A 21,437-nucleotide genomic window follows, 5' to 3' on the forward strand; every position below is an offset into this window, starting at 1 on the left:
ATTGCTTTTTCTTTTTTTATAAATATATTTTTAAATTAATTAATTAATTTATTTATTTATTTTGCTTTGCCAGGTCATAGTTGCAGCATGTGGGACCTTCATTGCTGTGTGTGTGATCTTCATTGTGGCATGTGGCATTTTTAGTTGCAGTATGTGGGATCTTTAGTTGCGGCAAGTGGGAATTTTAGTTGTGGCATGCGGGAACTTTAGTTGTGGCATGCAGGCTTCTTTAGTTGTGGCCTGCGGGCTCTTAGTTGCGGCATGCAGAATCTAGTTCCCTGACCAGAGATTGAACTTGGCACCCCCGAATTGCAAGCGTGTAGTCTTAACCACTGGGCCACCAAGGAAGTCCCTGCCTTTTCTTTTTTATGTGTGTATCTATTGTAGATTTTTAGTTTGTGGTTACCATGAGGTTTTGATATAGCAGTGTATATATAAACAAGATAGTTTTAAAATGCTGATCTTTTAATTTCAAATGTATTTCCAATATCCTGCATTTGTGCTCTCTTCTTCTCATGATTGCTGGTTTTGATATCATATTTGTGTGTATTTACTGTATGTTTGCCTTTACTGGTGAGGTTTTCCATTTGTAATTTTTTCATTTCTAGTTTTGGCCTTTTCTTTTCCCCTTAGAGAATTTCCTTTAGCATTTGTTGCAAAGCTGGTCTGGTGGTGCTAAATTCTCTTAGCTTTTGCTTGTCTATAAAGCTTTTGATTTCTCCATCAAGTCTGAATGAGAGACTTGCTGGGTAGAGTATTCTTGGTTGTAGGTTCTTCCCCTTCATCACCTTAAGTATATCTTGCCACTCCCTCTGACCTGTAGAGTTTCTGCTGAAAAATCAGCTGATAACCTTATGGGAGTCCCTTGTATGTTATTTGTTGCTTTCCCCTTGCTGTGTTTAATTTTTTTTCTTTCTCCTTAGATTTTGTCTATTTTATTACTATGTGTCTCAGTGTTCCTCCTTGAGTTTATTCTGTCTGGGACTCTCTGCACTTCCTTGACTTCTGTGACTGTTTCCTTGCCCATGTTAGGGAAGTTTTCAACTCTTATCCCTTCACATATTTTCTCAGCTCCTGTATCTCTCTTCTGTTTCTTGGACCCCTATAATACGAATGTTGGTGCATTTAATATTCCCCCAGAGGTCTCTTAGACTGTTTTTATTTCCTTTCATTCTTTTTTCTTTATTCCGTTCTGCAGCTGTGACATCCACCATTCTGTCTTCCAGCTCACTTATCCATTGTTCTGCCTTAGTTATTCTGCTATTGATTCCTTCTAATATATTTTTCCTTTCTGTTATTGTATTGCTCATCTCTGTTTCTTTGTTCTTTAAATCTTCTTGCTCTGTGTTAAACATTTCTTGTATCTTCTCGATCTGTGCCTCTATTCTTTTGCCAAGATCTTGGATCATCTTCACTTTTTCTGGTAGATTGGCTATCTTCACTTCAGTTAGTTGTTCTTCTAGGGTCTTATCTTGTTCCTCTGTCTGGGATATATTCCTCTGTTGTCTCATTTCTGCAGGCTGTAGGAATGTATTTCTTCTTGTTTCTGCTCTCTGCCCTCTGGTGGCTGAGGCTGTCTCAGAGCCTTGTGAAGGCTCCCTGGTACTGGTTCCTGTCCACCTGCAGGTTGAGCTGGGTCTTGTCTCTCTTGTGGACAGGGCTGTGCTCAGGAAGACTTTAAGCAGCCTGTCTGCTGATGGGTGGAGCTGTGTTCCCGCCCTGCTGGTTGTTTAGCCTGAGTGGTCCAAGCACTGGAACCTACAGGGTGTTGAGTGAGGCTAGGTCTTGGGGAGGGAATGGTGGCCTCCAGGAGGGCTCATGCCAATGAGCACTCCCCAGAAGTACCACTGCCAGTGTTTGTCCCTGCAGTGAATCACTGCCTCCCCATGCCTTCACAGGAGACCATTCAATCTTAGAAGGTAGGTCTGGCCCAGTCTTTTATGAGGTTACAGCTTCTTTCCCTGGTTCCTGGTGTGCATGAGACCTTGTATGTGCCCTCCAAGACTGGAGTTTCTGTTTACCCCTGTCCTGTGGAATTTCTGCGATTGAACCCAATATCAAAGCCAGATTCTCTGGGGGCTCCTCTTCCCATTACCAGACCTCCAGGCTGGGAAGCCTGATGTGGAGCTCAGGACTTTTGCTCCTGTAGGAGAACTTCTGTGGAATAATTATTTCCAGTTTGTGGGTCACCCATCCAGTGCTTATGGGATTTGATTTTATTGCAGTTGTGCCCCTCCTACCTTCTCGTTTCGGCTTCTTCTTTGTCTTTGGATGTAGGGTATCTTTTTTGGTAGGTTCCAGTGCTGTTTGTTTGTTTGTTTGTTTTCAATGGTTGTTCACCAGTTGTGATTTTGGTGTTTTTGTGAGAAGGCATGAGCTCACATCCTTCTGCTCTGCCATCTTAAGCTGACTCCAGATTAAATCAAGAAAGTATGTTTTAAAAGTTCTCATCACAAGAAAAAAAATGTAACTTTTTATGGTGGCAGATAGTAACTATACTTACTATGTAAATTATTTTATGGTGTATACAAATGTTGAATCATTTTGTTGTAACCTGAAACTAATGTAATGTCATATGTGAATTATACCTCAATAAAAGGAGAACAAATATAATGATACTAAGTTCTGAAACTTCAAGAATATTAAATTAAGATTTATAGTTTCTATTTAAATTACTATTTATTGATTATAGTCACATAACTCTTAAGAATTTTATAAATAGGCTTTGGATAATCTTCAGGTAATTTTCTTGGGAAAATTCCAAATATTTTGTACCTCAATAAAACATGGTGAAAATAATTATGAAAGATAATTTAGTTTACTGCAAAATTAACTTAGAGTTTGTGGACCAAAGGGCTGGAATAATTTTGAAGGCAATTTGTCTTTGGCTTCTGTTATTCAGCACTCTTTTTCTTCTTGTTTTCTCTTTCTCTCATTTTTTGGTCTTCTGTCCTGTTCCCACTAATCCATGCTAAAATGTTTAGTGGTTAATGAAAAAATTAATTGTATATGTTTGTATTTGGTTAGGGCTTATGGAGGAGGGAATACCCAGCCCCATTGCTTTCCCATTTCCCACTCTCCATTCTTGTCTCAGAGACACCAGGTTTCTAAAGTCTCAGGAGCCTGTGAAACTTTGAAGGAATGATGCATCCAGGTGTTCCCTATGTGACAGCTACCTGGCTTCCACCAGGCCCACATGACCTCCAGTCATTTAAGAAAGCAACTGCTCTCTTGACCACCAGCTGGCTGCATCTTAGTCTGACCTCTGCATCTATGTATGAACTTGAGTTACTTGACTTTTCTGTGCCCTAGTTTCTTTGTCAGTAAAAATAAGAATAAGAATAAGAACACTTGTCTAGCTCTTGATGTTGCTATAGGATAAAATGACATAGTAGTTAGTTATTTAACATTGCTTCAGGATAAAAACACTTAAAAAATAAGGTATTATGAAATGGACATCTCTCGTAACTACCCCTCTATAATGCTACTCGTAGTAACTTTCAGGTCTTAAGAATAAAACTACTTAAGAAATATACCATACACTATATACCATTTTCCAAGTAAAAGTTAACAGAAATCCAGTGAACTGATAGAATTCCTTAAACACCTGAGGTCATTAAAAACATTAACATTAATGGATAAAAATATATTAATGCTTGCTTTCTTTCTTTGATGGTTTATATTATTTTATTATAAATAAAAAAGGTTTTTATTTTCATGTTTATTTTCATGTTTCAGGTTTTATTTTCATGTTTTCCCCACTTTATCTAATTAGTTGAGAAATCCTTTGGATTTTTCACTTTAAGTGCCGTTTTCCCTTCCTTTCTCATTGCCACAGTTCTATAGGTCTTCATTATTTACTCCAGGGACTATAGGTGCCGAGTAGAAAGCTGGTAGGAATCTTTAAGGAGATTTCATGTTAAAGCAGTATGGACATTATACATTTAGGTCTAAAAGTGAATTGTTTTTCAGCACTTAAACAAACCCACATTTTCTGGACCTTCACATTTGTTGAGACAAAGACTGAATATTTCAATTTTTAAAAAATGTGATTAGTAACCATAAAGCCATACAGGCCTTTCTATTTCGAAGATATAAGGCCATTTTTATCACTTTCCTTGCTTCCCTTTTCTTCCTTGAGGATGAGACTCTGCTTGTTTTCCATTTCTATTGAAAACTGTTACTACTCATTCTGTCCTTTGCAGTTCTATTTTTTATAAATCTGGCTGAAAATTGGCCAAGTCATCTCACCTGCATCCCCTTCCTAGCTACATCCAAAGAGAAGTACACAATCCATTTTTATTATGAAGTTTTATTATAATCACTTTTGGGAACAAAAAATTAAGAAAATAAAACATAGGCAGTTAATTTCTGCAAGCAATTGTTGGATGGTTATAATATGTCAGACACTGTGCTAGCTCTTGGGATATAAAGATGGATAAGGTCTTAAATATATCACATTCTGGTAGGGAACATTGCAGCTCTTGAAGAAATTACAGTCTGGTAGATGAATTATAAATACCTAGTAAAATTCTAATATTCACTGTCCCTCTTCTTCAGTTTCTGCTTCACTTTGGATAGTAGCTAAAAGCTCATCCATATTTTTCTTTCTACTTATTTTTCTGCCCATGGAGTCCATTCAATATCCCTATTAGCTTTCCTCAGACTTGTCTACGTATGAAGGGCACAGTGGCTCCTTCTTCCACAAAGCTTCCCAGCTTGGGAACCTGAAGAACAGATTGCAAAGAATAATATCTTAACCTCAACTGGGTATTTTCCCCAACTGTAAGGTCCTCTGGATGGGCTGATATCCATCTCTTGAGGACTCTGCCCAGCCCAGATTTGCTACCTTCTGAATATTCCCTCACATCATGTTATTTTTCTCAAGCATCAAAAATACTTAATAAACTTGCACAAATTATGATTATAACCCTGGCCTAGAAATCTGAGCTATCTTGGTAAAGCTTTGTTTTGTCATTGAATCCACCTGACTATATTTCTATTTGAGACAGCTGGGGTGGTCTTGATTGGCGTATGCCACTTTGCCATGCCCAGGACTGTAAATGCAAGGTGAAAAACCAGCAAGATTTGGTCAGGAGGGGCATCCTTCACAGATGTAGCTTTCCTACCTAGCAAACAGTGTCTCAGCCTTAACCCAGCCTCCAATATCCTGCCTTATCATGGCGTGTCATGGCCATGACAGATTTGTTTCTTTAAAAAAAGTAATCTTACATGTATTTCCTTTTTCAAGAAAGAGTACACTCCATCCCCTACCAAAAGCAATATGGTAGTATCCATTTTATCACATCTTGTAATTGCAAAGATTCAAAACTTACAATCAAACATGTTTCCTTGAAATGACTCTGGACTATAAAAAAAGAAGATATCACAGCTTGTAACAGGGAGGCAAGTTTAATGTTAGGGAGCCATTTTAATAACTACTGAAGAGAAAGTAAAGGTTTTAATTTTGAAGTAAGGCTGGCACTTGAACAGAAACATATAAATCTTACTTGGGGTTGGAATGGAAGTTCCATTTTGGACACTACAAATGACAGTGCCTGCTGTTGTCAAAAAAGAAAAAAGTACTTAATAAACAAACTATGAATGATGATACTGCAGATTTCTTTTATCATTTTGAGTTCTTTTCCCTACAAACTCCCATAGTTCACTATTATAACTTAATTACTGCATCTTATAAATACATTTGAAGCTATTATTGTTATTTAAGTGGATCATATAAAGTTTCGTGTAATTAACACATTTGCTTCTAAGAAATGTGTGGTATAAGTCAAGACAAAATATTTTCCTTTACTTCTGATGTTTTACAGGTAGTTAACCTGTATACGAGTAACCTAACAAGTGGGAAAGATTCATAGAAAGCTTTTCTAAAGACTCTCATCCAAATTGGAAAATTAATATTTTAAAAATAAATGTAACAGGAAGAGATATCTTGAGGCAGAGACAAGATGGCAGAGTATAAGGACTTGAGCTCACCTCCTTTCATGAAAACACCAAAATCACAACTAACTGCTGAACAACCATCAACAAAAAAGACTGGAACCTACCAAAAAAGATATTCTACATCCAAAGACAAAGAAGAAGCCGCCACAACAAGACAGTAAGAGGGGCACATATGTGATACAATCAAATCCCATACCTGCCAGGTGGGTGACCCACAAACTGGAAAATAACTATATCTAAAAGGTTCTCCCACAGGAGTGAGAGTTCTGAGCCCCATGTCAGGCTCCCCAGTCTGGGGTTCTGGAATCGTGAAGAGGAGCCCCAGAGCATTTGTCTTTGAAGGCCAGTAGGGCATGATTACAGGAAATTCACAGGGCTGGGGGAAACAGAAACTCCACTTTTGGAGGATGCACACAAGGTCTCGTGCAAACCAGGACCCAGGGACAAAGCAGTGATGTTATAGAAGCCTGGGCCAGACCTACCAGCTGGTGTTGGATGGTCTCCTAGGGAGGCAGGGGGTGGCTGTGACTCACCGTGGGGACAAGGACACTGGTGGTGGAGGTAAAAGGTAAAAGCTCATTGGTGTGAGCTCTCCTGAAGGTGGCCATTTTGACAGCAAGACCTGGCCCCACCCAACAGCCTACAGATTCCAGTGCTGGGACACCTAAGGCCAAACAACCAAGAGGGTGGAAACACAGCTCCACATATCAGCAGACAGGCTGCCTAAAGACTGAGCCCACGACAGCCTCAAAACGTACCCTTTGACACGGCCATGCCCACGAGAAGGACAAGACCCAGCTCCACAACCAGTGGGCAGACACTAGTCGATCCTACTAGGAAGCCTGCACAAGCCTCTTAGACCAACTTCACCCACCAGGGGGCAGACACTGGAAACAAGCACAACTATGATCCTGCAGCCTGAGGAGCAGAGACTGCAAACACAGAAAATTAGACAAATTGAGATGGCAGAGGAATATGTTCCAGACAAAGGAACAAGACAAAGCCCAGAAGAACAGCTAACTGAAGTGGAGACAGGCAATCTATGCAATACCTGGAAAAGGATTCAGAGTAATGATAGGAAAGATGATCCAAGATCTTAGAAAAGAATGGAGGCACAGAAAGAGAAGAAAAGCTTAAAAAGAGCTAAATGATATAAAGAGTAAACAAAGTTGAATAATACAATATTTGAAATGAAAAATATGCTAGCAGGAATCAATAGCAGTATTTTTTTTTCTTTTAGTTGATTTCTAATCTCAGAAAAGATGCTTGGTGTGATTTCAATTTTCTTAAATTTATCAAGGCTTGCTTTGTGGCCCAGCCTGTGATCTATCCTGAAGAATGTTACATATACACTTGAGAAGAATGTGTATTCTGCTGCTTTCTGATGGAATGCATTATAAACATCAGTTAAGTTTATTGGTGTAATGTGTAATTTAAGTCCTGTGTTTCCTTATTGATTTTCTTTCTGGATCATCTGTCCATTGATGAAAGTGGGGTGTTAAAGTCCCCCACTATTATTTTGTTACTGTCAACTTCTCCTTTTATTTATGTTAACACTTGCCTTATATATTGAGGTGCTCCTATGCTGGGTGCATGTATATTTATGATTGTTTGTTATATCTTCTTCTTGGATTGATCATTTGATCATTATGTAGCGTCCAACTTTGTCTCTAGTATTGTTACTCCAGCTTCCTTTTGATTTCCATTTGCATAGAATATCTTTTTGCACCCCCTCACTTTCGGTCTGTATGTGTCCCTAGATCTTAAGTGGGCCTCTTGTAGGCAGCCTATCTATATGTCTTGTTTTTGTATCCATTCAACCAGTCTATGTCTTTTGGTTGGAGCATTTAATACATTTATATTTAAGGAAATTATCAATATGTATGTTCTTATTGACTTTTTGTTAATTGTTTAGTATTTGTTTTGTAGGGGTTTTTATCTTCCTTTACTGTTTTAGTCTCTTTTCTTGTGATTTGATGACTATCTTTAGTGTTGTGTTTGGATTCCTTTTTCATTTTTGTGTGTATATCTATTATAGATATTGGTTTGTGGTTACCAGAGGATTAGTTTTTAACATCTTTATTGGAGTATAATTATTTTACACTTTTGTGTTAGTTTCTGCTGTATAACAAAGTGAATCAGCTATACATATACATATATACCCAGATAACCCCTCCCTCTTACATCTCCTTCCCATCCTCCCTATCCCACCACTCTAGTTGGTCACAAAGCACGGAGCTGATCTCCCTGCGCTATGTGGCTGCTTCCCACTAGATATCTATTTTACATTTCATAGTGAATATATGTCAATGCCACTCTCTCACTTCGTCCAAGCTCACCATTCTCCCTTCGCGTGTCCTCAAGTCCATTCTCTACATCTGCGTCATTATTCCTGGCCTGCCCCTAGGTTCCTTGGAACATTTTTTTTTGAGATTCCATATATATGTGTTAGCATACAGTATTTGTTTTTCTCTTTCTGACTTACTTCACTCTATATTCTGTATCACAGACTCTACATCCATCCAATTCACTACAAATAACTCAATTTCATTTCTTTATGTAGCTTAGTAATATTCTATTGTAGATGTGTGCCACATCTTCTTTATCTATTCATAGTTGATGGACACTTAGGTTGCTTCCATGTCCTGGCTATTGTAAATAGTGCTGCAATGAACATTGTGGCACATGACTCTTTTTGAATTACGGTTTTCTCAGGGTATATGCCCAATAGTGGGATTGCTGGGTCATATGGTAATCTATTTACAGATTTTAAAGGAGCCACCGTTTGTTATCCATAGTGGCTGTATCAACTTATATTCCCACAAACAGTGCAAGAAGGTTCCCTTTTCTCCAAACCCTCTCCAGCATTTATTGTTTGTAGATATTTTTATGATGGCCATTCTGATTGTTGAGAGATGATACCTCATTGTAGTTTTGATCTGCATTTCTCTAATGATTAGTGATGTTGATTACCCTTTTATATGTTTGTTAGCAAGCTGTATATCTTCTTTGGAGAAATGTCTATTTAGGTCTTCTGCCCAATTTTGGATCGGGTTGTTTGTTTTTTTGATATTGAGCTGCAAAACTGTTTGTATATTTTGGAGATTAATTCTTTCCCTGTTGATTCATTTGCAAATATTTTCTCCCATTCTGAGGGTTGTCTTTTCATATTGTTTCTAGTTTCCTTTACTTTGCAAAAGCTTTTACATTTCTTTAGGTCCCATTTGTTTATGTTTGTCTTTATTTCCATTACTCTAGGAGGTGGATCAAAAACTATCTTGCTATGATTTATGTTAAAGTGTGTTCTTCCTAAGTTTTCCTCTAGGATTTTATAGTGTCTAGTCTCACATTTATGTCTCTACTCCATTTTGAGTTTATTTTTGTGTATGGTGTTAGGGAGTGTTCTAATTTCATTCTTTTACATGTAGCTGTCCAGTTTCCCCAGAACCCCTTATTGAAGAGATGGTCCTTTCTCCATTTTATATCCTTGCCTGCTTTATCATAGATTAGTTTATAATAGGTGCATGGGTTTATCTCTGGGATTCTGTGCTGTTCCATTGGTCTATATATCTGTTTTTTCATGCCAGTACCATATTGTCTTGCTTACTGTAGCTTTGTAGTATAGTCTGAAGTCAGGGAGCCTGATTACTCCAGCTCCATTTTTCTTTCACAGTCTTGCTTAGGCTATTCGGGGTCTTTGGTGTTTCCATACAAATTGTGAGATTTTGTGCTCTAGTTCTGTGAAAAATGCCATTGGTAGTTTGATAGGGATTGCACTGAATGTGTAGATTTCTTTGGGTAGTATAGGCATTTTCACATTGTTGATTCTTCCAATCCAAGAACATGGTATATCTCTCCATCTGTTTGTATCACCTTTAATTTCTTTAAACAGTGTCCTATAGCTTTCTGCATACAGGTCTTTTGTCTCCTTAGGTAGGCTTATACCTAGGTATTTTATTTTTTTGTTGCAATGGTAAATGTGTTTCCTTAATTTCACTTTCAGATGTTTCATCATTAGTGTATAGGAATGCAAGAGATTTCTGTGCATAAATTTTGTATCCTGCTACTTTACCAAATTCATTGATTAGCTCTAGTAGTTTTCTGGTAGCATCTTTAGGATTCTCTATGTATAGTATCATGCCATTTGCAACCAGTGACAGCTTTACTCTTTTTTTCTTATTTTGATTCCTTTTATTTCTTTTTCTTCTTTCATTGCTGTGGCTAAAACTTCCAAAACTATGTTGAATAAGAGTGGTGAGAGTGAGCAACCTTGTCTTGTTCCTGATCTTAGTGGAAATGGTTTCAGTTTTTCACCATTGAGGGTGATGTTGGCTGTGGGTTTGTCATATATGGCCTTTACTATGTTGAGGTAAGTTCCCTCTATGGCTACTCTCTGGAGGGTTTTTATCTTAAATGGGTGTTGAATTTTGTCGAAAGCTGTTTCTGCAACTATTGTGACGATCATATGGTTTTTAATCCTTCAGTGTTTAATATGGTGTATCACATTGATTGATTTGCGTATGTTGAAGAATCCTTGAATTCCTGGGATAAACCCCACTTGTTAATGGTGTATAATACTTTTAATGTGCTGTTGTATTCTGTTTGCTAGTATTTTGTTGAGGATTTTTGCATCTATGTTCATCAGTGATATTGGCCTGTAGTTTTCTTTCTTTGTGACATCCTTGACTGGTTTTGGTATCAGGCTGATGGTGGCCTCGTAGAATGAGTTTGGGAGTGTTCCCCTCTGCTATAAGTGTTTGAGAAGAATAGGTGTTAGCTGTTCTCTAAATGTTGGCTAGAAGTCGCCTGTTAAGCCATCTGGTCCTGGGCTTTTGTTTGTTGGAAGATTTTTAATAACAGTCTCAATTTCAGTGCTGTGGTTGATCTGTTTATATTTTCTATTTCTTCCTGGTTCAGTCTCAGAAGGTTGTGTTTTTCTACGAACTTGTCCATTTCTTCCAGGTTATCCATTTTATTGGTCTATAGTTGCTTGTAGTAATCTCTCATGATCCTTTGTATTTCTGCAGTGTCAGGTGTTCCTTCTCATTCTTCATTTCTAATTCTATTGAGTCTTCTCCCTTTTTCTCTTGATGAGTCTGGCTAATGGTTTATGAATTTTGTTTATCTTCTCAAAGAAGGGGCTTTTAGTTTTATTGATCTTTGCTATTGTTTCCTTCATTTCTGTTTCATTTGTTTATGGTCTGATCTTTATGATTTCTTTCCTTTTGCTCACTTCAGTTTTTTTTTTCCTTCTTTCTCTAATTGCTTTAGGTGTAAGGTTAGGTTGTTTATTTGAGATGCTTCTTGTTTCTTGAGGTACGAGTGTATTGTTATAAACTTCCCTCTTAGAATGGCTTTTGCTGCATCCCATAGGTTTTGGACCATCATGTTTTCATTGTCATTTGTTTCTAGGTATTTTTGATTTCCTCTTTGATTCCTTCAGTGATCTCTTTGTTCCTTAGTAGGTATTGTTTAGCCTCCATGTGTTTGTATTTGTTACAGATTTTTTCCTGTAATTGGTATTCAGTCTCATAGTGTTGTGTTCAGAAAAGATACTTGATATGATTTCAATTTTCTTTAATTTACCAAGGCTTGATTTGTGACCCAAGATATGATCTATCCTGGAAAATGTTCAATGAGCATTTGAGAAGAAAGTGTATTCTCTTGTTTTTGGATTGAATGTCCTAGAAATATCAGTTAAGTCTATCTTGTTAAATGTGTCATTTAAAGCTGTGTTTCCTTTTGAATGATATGTCCATTGTTGAAAGTGGAATGTTAATATCCCCTACTGTGATTGTATTACTGTCGATTTCCCCTTTCATGGCAGTTAGCATTTGCCTTATGTATTGAGGTACTCTTATGTTAGGTGCATAAATATTTACAATTGTTATATCTTCTTTTGGATTGATCCCTTTATCATTTTGTAGTGTCCTTCTTTATCTCTTTTAATAGTCTTTATTGTAAAGTCTGTTTTGTCTGATAAAAGAATTGCTACTCCAACTTTCTTTTGATTTCCTTTTGCATGGAATATCATTTTCCATCCCCTAACTTTCAGTCCGTAAGTGTCCCTAGGTCTGAAGTGGGTCTCTTGTAGACAGCATGTATATGGGTCTTGTTCTTGTATCCATTTAGTCAGTCTATGTCTTTTGGTTGGGGCATTTAATCCATTTTCATTTAGGGTAATTATCCATATGTATGTTCCTATTCCCATTTTCTTAATTGTTTTGGGTCTGTTATTGTAGGTCTTTTCCTTCTCTTGTGTTTCCTGCCTAGAGAAGTTCCTCTAGCATTTGTTGTAAAGCTGGTTTGGTGGTGCTGAATTCTCTTAGCTTTTGCTTGTCTGTAAAGGTTTTAATTTCTCCATCAAATCTGAATGAGATCCTTGCTGGGTAGAGTAATCGTGGTTGTTGGTTTCTCCCTTTCTTCACTTTAAATATGTCCTGTCAGTCCCTTCTGGCTTGCAGAGTTTCTGCTGAAAGATTAGCTGTTTACCTCATGGGGATTCCCTTGTATGTTATTTGTTGTTTTTCCCTTGCTGCTTTTAATTTGTTTTCTTTGTATTTAATTTTTGATGGTTTGATCAATATGTGTCTTGGCATGTTTCTTCTTGGATTTATCCTGTATGGGACTCTCGGCTCTTCCTGGAGTTGATTAACTATTTCCTTTCCCATATTAGGGAAGTTTTCAACTATAATCTATTCAAATATTTTCTCAGTCCATTTCTTCTTCTCTTCTTCTTCTGGGATCCCTATCATTCGAATGTTGGTGCGTTTAATGTTGTCCCAGAGGTCTCTGAGACTGTCCTCAATTCTTTTCATTCTTTTTTCTTTATTCTGCTCTGTGGTAGTTATTTCCACTATTTTATCTTTCAGGTCACTTATCCGTTCTTCTGCCTCAGTTATTCTGCTCTTTATTCCTTCTAGACAATTTTTAATTTAATTTATTTTGTTGTTCATCATTGTGTATTTGCTCTTCAGTTTTTCTAGGTCCTTGTTATACTTTTTTTTCTCCATTCTATTTCGAAGATTTGGATCATCTTTAGTATCATTACTCTGAACTCTTTTTCAGGTAGACTGCCTTTTTTCTCTTCATTTGTTTGGTCTGATGGGTTTTTACCTTGCTCCTTCATTTGCTGTGTATTTTTCTCTCTTCTCATTTTGCTTAACTTACTGTGTTTGGGTTCTCCTTTTCGCATGCTGCAGGGTTTTAGATCCCATTATTTTTGGTGTCTGCCCCCGGTGGGTAAGTTTGGTTCAGTGTGTTGTGTAGGCTTCCTGGTTCAGGGGACTGGTGCCTGTGTTCTGGTGAATGAGGCTGGATCTTGTCTTTCTGGTGGGAAGGTTCATGTTCAGTGGTGTGTTTTCATGTGTCTGTGACCTTATTATAATTTTATTCATCCTGTCTGCTAATGGTTGGGGTTGTGTTCATGTCTTGCTAGTTGTTTTGCATAGGGTGTCCAGCACTGTAGCTTGCTTGTTGTTGGGTGGAGCTGGGTCTTAGCGTTGAGATGGAGATCTCTGGGAGAGTTTTTGCCATTTGATATTACATGGAGCCTGGAGGTCTCTGGTGGACCAATATCGTGAACTAAGTTCTACCAGGCACAGGCTTGACACCCCATCAGAGCACCAAAACCCTTTCAACCACATGGCTCAGATGAAAAGGGAGAAAAAAAGAAAGAAAGAAAAAATCAAGTAAAATAAAATTAAATTAAAAGTTATTAAAATAAAACAATTTAATTATTAAAAATAAAAGAAATTAACAAGTAATAAAGAAAGAAGAGAGCAACCAAACCAGAAAACTAATCTACCAGTGATAACAAGTGCTAAAAAATATACAGATAAAAGAGGCCAGACAGAACCCTAGGACAAATGGAAAAAGCAAAGCTATACAGACAAAATCACACAAGGAAACCTACATATACACACTCACAAAAAGAGAAAAAGGAAAGAAATATATATCTATATATACAGTAAAAAAATAAACAGGAAGAGAACAACCAAATTAATAAACAAATCTAGCAATGATAATAAACTCTAAATACTAAACTACAATAACATAAAACTAGAAACAAATTAGATGCAGAAAGCAAACCCCAAGTCTACAGTTGCTTCCAAGATCCACCACCTCAATTTTGGGATGATTCGTTGTCTATTCAGGTATTCTAGAGATTCAGAGTACATCAAGTTGTTTGTGGAGATTTAATCCACTACTCCTGAGACTGCTGGGAGAAATTTCCCATTCTCTTCTTTGTTTGCACAGTTCCTGGGGTTCAGCTTTGGATTTGGCCCCGCCTCTGCATGTAGGTCACCTGAGGGCGTCTGTTCCTGCCCAGACTGGATGGGGTTAAGGGAGCAGCTTATTATGGGGCTCTGGCTCATTCAGGCCGTGGCTAGGAAGAGGTACAGAATGTGGGGCAAGCCCGTGGCAGCAGAGGCCAACATGACATTGCAACCACCTGAGGCATGCCATGTGTTCTCCCAGGGAAGTTGTCCCTGAATCGCGGGACCCTTGCAGTGGCGGGCTGCACAGGCTTCCAGGAGGGGAGGTGTGTTTAGTGACTTGTACTTGCACACAGGCTTGTTGGTGGCCTCAGCAGCAACCTTAGTGTTTCATGCCCATCTCTGGTGTCCACACTGATAGCCACGGCTCGCACCCACCTCTGGAGCTCATTTAGGCAGTGCTCTGAATCCCCTCTCTTTGTGCCCCCTTAAACAATGGTCTCTTGCCTCTTAGGCAGTTTCAGACTTTTTTCCCAGACTCCCTCCCAGCTTGCTGTGGTGAAGTAACCCCCTTCAGGCTGTGTTCATGCAGCCAACCCCAGTCCTCTCCCTGGGATCTGACCTCCGAAGCTGGAGCCTCAGCTCCAAGCCCCCACCCGCCCCAGTAGGTGAGCAGACAAGCCTGGTGGATGCTGGCCGGCACCGATTCTCTGTGCGGGAGTCTCTCCGCTTTGCCCTCTGCACATCTATTGCTGCACTCTCCTCAGTGGCTCCAAATCTTCCCCCACCACCACCTGCGGTATCCGCCAGTGAAGGGGCTTCCTAGTGTGTGGAAACTTTTCCTCCTTCTCAGCTCTCTCCCAGGGGTGCATGTCCTGTCCCTATTCTTTTGTCTCTTTTTTATTTTTTCTTTTGCCCGACCCATGTAGGGGGCATTTTCTTGCCTTTTGGGAAGTCTGAGGTCTTCTGCCAGCATTCAGTAGGTGTTCTGTAGGAGTTTCTCCACATGTAGATGTATTTCTGATGTATTTGTGGGGAGGAAGGTGCTCTCCATGTCTTACTCCTCCTCCATCTTGAAGGTCTCTCTACATATACTTTTCTTATGAAAAAGAAGATGGAAAAATTGATATATCTTTACAGTTACAGGTATACTTGTTTATTCATCTCTCCTAGTTGAATGTATAAGGAGCTTATCTGTATTGTTCACTGTTGAATCCTCAGTGTCTGAATTATTATTTAGCATATTGTAAATGCATATTTTATTTGGGTTGAATGAATGAATATTTATAGATATGTTGGCAGTTAAAAAGGAAAAACTGAAAGTGCCTTACATCTATTACATTCTAAACTTATACATCTGTCCCATTGGTGGTATTTCCTATGGTTCTTAAGGCTGGAGTCACAATTGGCTGTTCAGCAGCTCCTAGAAATTTTACAAATTTTGGCAAAACTCTTGTTTTTTTGACTATGTCAGTTAGTTCATTGAACCATCAGTAAGGTAGGACAGCTCAGCAAATATCTCTAAATACTTCTCAACAGTCATGATGCAAAAGTAGGAAGAATTTGCTTAATAGCATCTAAAGGGGGAATAGCATATTATTATAATAAAGATTTGAAAGTGTCCAGATTAGACTATATAAATAACCATGTGCTAAAGATGGTAAATCAATAACTATCAATACAAGTAGAATTAACGAAGTGTTTATTTTGCCATTCTTTTTTTTTTTTTTTGCCATTCTTGATAATGAAATCATTGGAAGCAAACCATTACCTGCAATGTTTCTGAGAGCCTGTACAGCTTTTTCACTGATGTGTGAATGGAGAGATGACAAGACAGCAATTAATGATGTTATAGTACCTTCATCTACCACAGTCTATTCTGGTTTCCCAAAATTTATATTAGCAAGTACACCTAAGCAGATTAAAATTCAATAATACTACAATCAGAGAAAGGTACACATTTTTTAATCAAACCAGCTCAGATTATGTTGTCTATGGAAGGCTTTTTTCCCACACAAAGAATTTTCCAGCAACTTGGGTAGCTTGGAATTGACTTTCCAAATTATTGCTGTTTGTGTCTTTCCCAGTGTCATCAACAGAACAATTTACAAAGACCTAGTTGCTATAAATTACCTGTAGTAGAGAAGTAGCAGCATCAGGAAAAGAACTTACCTTTCTTCTTTTCGGCATCTGGTCATTTTTCTTAGCTTTTCTCTGTTTCATTATAACTTCTATACAGTACTGTCTCATTTCTGTTCTGTGTTTCCCTTTGTTTTCCAAACTGTTAAGGTGGGCAGTTAGCTAATTAGCATTCTTATTGGTGTACATGTTATTAGACAATAGGAGAAAACTAGAAGATAATTGTGGATCTGGCTCAGATTTTATGTGTAGCAGCATTGCGTTTACAGGCTTCAAGTTAATACACCCTGGATAACTGAAAAATTATACTTTTAAATTCTAAACTATAAAGGTGTTCAGAGATTGTTTTTATGATATATAGAAAATTAATAAAAGCCTCTATCCTTTTATGGTGGGAAAACACATACATCTCTAGTTAAAGAGGAGCTCGTTTAAAGAAAAATAATATCTTCAAAGAGGGGAAAAGTAATTTGGACAGTATTCTGTATTCAAGTCTATGGTAGAATGATTGTAGAATTATTTTATTTTTAAATGGTAAATTAGAGGTTTAGGGAGAAGGGCTTTAGATTCACCTAGAATTATATCCATTATTTCCTGTTCTTTCTACCATGCTTGTCCTTTTTCAAAATAATAGTAATAATGATGGTTAGTATTTATTATAAAATGATCATTATTAATGAGAGAAAATCGCATTTCCATTCTTCTTATAACTTTAACATTGAAATACACATAAAGACAAATTCATATAAACAAACTGTGGATGTTGTTTTCCCTGGCTTATAAGCAAAGTAAAACTTAAAATGAGTAGGCAAGGTATAATTAAGATTTAAGTTACTAAATGGCAGCCTAAACCTCTCAGAGAGGTTTTCCTGGTTATAAAAAGAGCTTGGTTTCTAAATTGAAGCTAAAACGTAATCAATGTTAACAAAATTAGCCCCCCATCCCTGGTATTTTGGAAATAACCCATCCCTTTCTTTATTTCCTAGTGGTGTTTCACTGGATTGTCCTTATATTTGAATTTGAGGAAATGTCAGCAAGTTTCTTGCTCCATTTGGTCTGCAGCTTCTATATGCAAGCTTTTGGGAAGGTGCAAAATCTACTTTTTAAAGGCAATTTAATCTTACTATTTTACAATTCTTGTTCACAACTACTATATTTTGGGCCTTAAAACTATCCTTGCTGGGAAACAAGAACATATTTTATGAACTGATGATTTTCACTTCATGGGGGAAATCATTCTAACGATTTTTGAATGCTAGCTATAAAATCTAGATTTTTTAAAAATAGAAAATATCAAATATTTTTTAACTTTTTCTTGTTGAGCAGGATCATCATTATTAGCATGCATTATCTGTCTTTTCTGGTGTCTCTCTTCTTTCATACATGTCGCTTGTCATTGTCTTCTACCCACTTCTAGTTTGTTTTGTCTAATCTAGCACTTACCAGGAAAAAGGATAAAAACTTTTAAGAGTTGTGTGTTAATAAAGGCTAATAAGCTTGAATAAGAGGCTTTGTAATAATATGAAGGGCTCTTTTGTATTAATAATAATAATAGTAATAATAATGATAGTTGCCATTTATTAAGCAATATTATGTTTCAGATTCATCCCCATCCCCAATAGGATACCACTCTGTGTTTGATTTATTCTTTTTTATGTATGTGTTCTTGTAATTTTTGTGTATACATTTATTTTAAAATTTGTATAACTTGTATTGCACCATATTTATTCAGTGCTTACCATGCAACTAATATTTAAGACACTAGAGATACAGCAGTAAGCAAAACAAAATTATAATAATTATAGCAATCTAGATGAAAATATATATCTCATTCTGTTTCTTCTTTTCTTACTCAGCACTGTTTTAATATCTTACTCAGCACTGTTTTTAATATCTATCCATGTTTCCATGGCTATACCTAGTCATTTGCTTTGCCTGCTGCCTAATATTCCATACTCTGAATCTACCACATTTGATTTATTCACTCTTTCAGTGATATACACTTAGTTTGCTTCTAATACTCCAACATCACAAACAACTCTGCAATGAACATCCTCGTGCATGCATCCCTACTATGTGAATGAGGGCTGCTATCTTGCCCAACCACCCCCCAATTCTTGTCACTATTCAGCTTTCTAATTTTTGCCAATTTGATTACTATAAAGTGATATCTCATTATTTTGATTTATATTTTTCAAATTGCTAATGCGTTTGAGCATCTTTTCATATTCTTTTAGTTTTGGTGAGTTTTCTTTTATGAAATACCTGTTTATATTTGCCAGTTATTCTATTAGAGTTCCTCACCATTTTTACTGACTTATAGGAGTTCCTTTAATAGATTATGGTTTCTAATAGTTATCACACATGTTTGATTAATAAATGATGAAAATGACCAAGCCTTTCACTCTTGTACCATCCTACCTGATTTTGTTACAAAGCTGTGTCGTTAAGGTCACTATCTTGGGGGCTCATTAGAAGCCTTTTTTCTCTTTACTGTTGATTACAGTTACCTGAAATCTGACTTCCCAACAGGTAGACTGTATATTATACTTTTCTTTTTGCCTGTTTTGAAACTCTTAACACACCTTAACAATTTATAATGAAAAACATATTTTAAAATATTTTTGGAACTTGAAAAAACTATACTAATGTTCTACTTGGAAGTATAATAGGATTAGCCAAGAACATTTTGAAAGAGTACTGAGGGGAGCTTCCCTTATCAGATATTAAAATGAATTTTAAAGCTAGATGACTCAAATTAATGTAGTGCTGGAATAAGAATTGACAAGCCAATCAGCAGATAGGATATTTAGCTCAGAAAAAAAACCTAGTGTATCAATTCATCAAGCATCTATTCACTGTTTACCATGAAAACAATATTTATGGCATTAGAGACAGAGCAGTGAGCAAAATGAAATCCCTGCTGTCATGGAGCCTATGTTCTAGTGGCATATATGCAATGAATAAATACACATTTTTCTTTGATATGTAAAATAAATATATATATAGTATATATATATTTTTTCTATATGACTTAGATAATTATGTATGTATGTCACTGAACACAAGTTTGTGTGCCCTATGCACAGTGAGGCCAATCAAACTGAAACGTTGAAGTTTGGAGCAGAGAAATGTTTATTGTAGGGCCATGCAAGGAGAGAGGTGGCTCATGCCCCCCAAACCCTGAACTCCCTGAAGGGTTTCAGCAAAGTATTTTTAAATGCCAGGTGAGGGAGGGGTGTTGCAGGGTATGTGATCAGCTTATGGACAGTTCTCTTGTTGATGGTGAGGTAACAGGGCAGTGTCACAAGGGTTAACATTATCATTCCTTAGGCTGCAGGAGGCCTAGGGACTATGTGCTCGTGGTCAGCAAGTAGTTAACATCTTCCATTTTGTGGTGGTGGTGGGGGGTTACATGTGTAAAACAACTCAGGAAATGTGCATCAGATACTGTTATCTAGGTACTTTAGAAAGGAGCTAAAGCAGAGGATATGGGGGAGGGGCCTGCCTGGGGAAGGCCCCGTAGAGTCCTGCTCCATTACATGTATTTAATTTGTGAAAAATTTGTTGGAAAGTACTTCATAAATCATTGGGAGAAAAGCAAAGATTTTTTAGCAAATGGAGTTAATGCAGTTAGTTATTTAGAGGAAAAAAAATGATAAACCCTCACTTCTCAAATCAAACTGGGTGGATTAGGTCATTAAATATTTATGATGAAATTATAGAAATCTATAAGAAAATATAGGTGAATTGAAACTGCATGGGAAGAGACTTTAAATTTTTTTAACATTTTATTTTATATTGGAGTATAGTTGATTAAAAATGTGTTAGTTTCAGGTGTACAGCAAAGTGATTCAGTTATATATATACATGTATCTATTCTTTTTCAAATTATTTTCCCATTTAGGTTGTTACATAATATTGAGCAGAGTTCCCTGTGCTATACAGTAGGTCCTTGTTGGTTTTCCATTTTAAATATAGCAGTGTGTACATGTCCATCCCAAACTTCCTAACTATCCCTTCCCTCCACCCTTCCCCCCGGTAACTATAAGTTTGTTCTCTAAGTCTGTGAGTCTGTTTCTGTTTTGTAAATAAGTTCAGTTGCATCATTTATTTTTATATTCAACATATAAGCAATAAAATATGATATTTCTCTTTTTCTGTTTGACTTCACTCAATATGACAATCTCTACTTCCATCCATGTTGTTGCAAATGTCATTATTCCATTTTTTAATGTCTGAGTAATATTTTATTGTATATATGTACCACATCTTCTTTACCCCAGTGTTTATTGCAGCACTGTTTGCAATATCCAAGTCACAGAAGACTTTAAATTTTAAAAGCAGTAAATAAATGGTATTGATGGAGCCCAGTGGGAAGCTGAGCCTCTACACCTACCTGAGAATTAATGAGGCAGAATGAAGTGGTGTGAGTCAGGCTAGTTGACATCATGCTATCCCCTGCTTTGCTTTCCCTTGGTGTCAGTGGGACCCACAGGAATCTAAGTTTCTACCACTACCCAGTATCTGTAAGGAAGAATGAGGTGGCTGGAGCTGAGTCTAGTTTGCATTATGCATACCTCTGCTCCCACAGTGTCAGTGGGGTTCAGTAGGAAGCTGAACTTTCACTCCCACCATGTAGCAAGAAAGTGGTGTGAATCACTCTCAATCCCCACTCACACCCCCACTCAGAGGCAACGAGGTGGTGCATGTCAAGAGGGTGTCCTTACTTTTCCCAGGAAGGTATCAACAGGGCCAAGGAGATTGCTGAAATTCCACCTCACCTGTCTGAAACAAGGCAGTGGGAGTCCACATTCTGCTTTTGCTGGAGTGGTGTTGGTGGCACCAGCAGGTAACTGAACATACACACCCACCCATCCCTCATAATACACATCAAACAAGGGGACTGCCTGCTAAAAAGGAAGATTAAATAGGATCTACAGTCTCATAATATAATATCCAAATTATCCAGGATACCATGAAAAATCATTCATCATACAAAGAACCAAGAAATCACCAAATAGAATGAGAAAAGACAATCAACAAATAATGACATTGATATGAATCAAATGTTGTAAATATCTGACAAAGTTTTTAAAGCAGCCATCATAGAAAATG

This window comes from Leucopleurus acutus, assembly GCF_964270905.1.
Source record: "Leucopleurus acutus genome assembly, chromosome: X".
Lineage (NCBI taxonomy): Eukaryota > Metazoa > Chordata > Mammalia > Artiodactyla > Delphinidae > Leucopleurus > Leucopleurus acutus.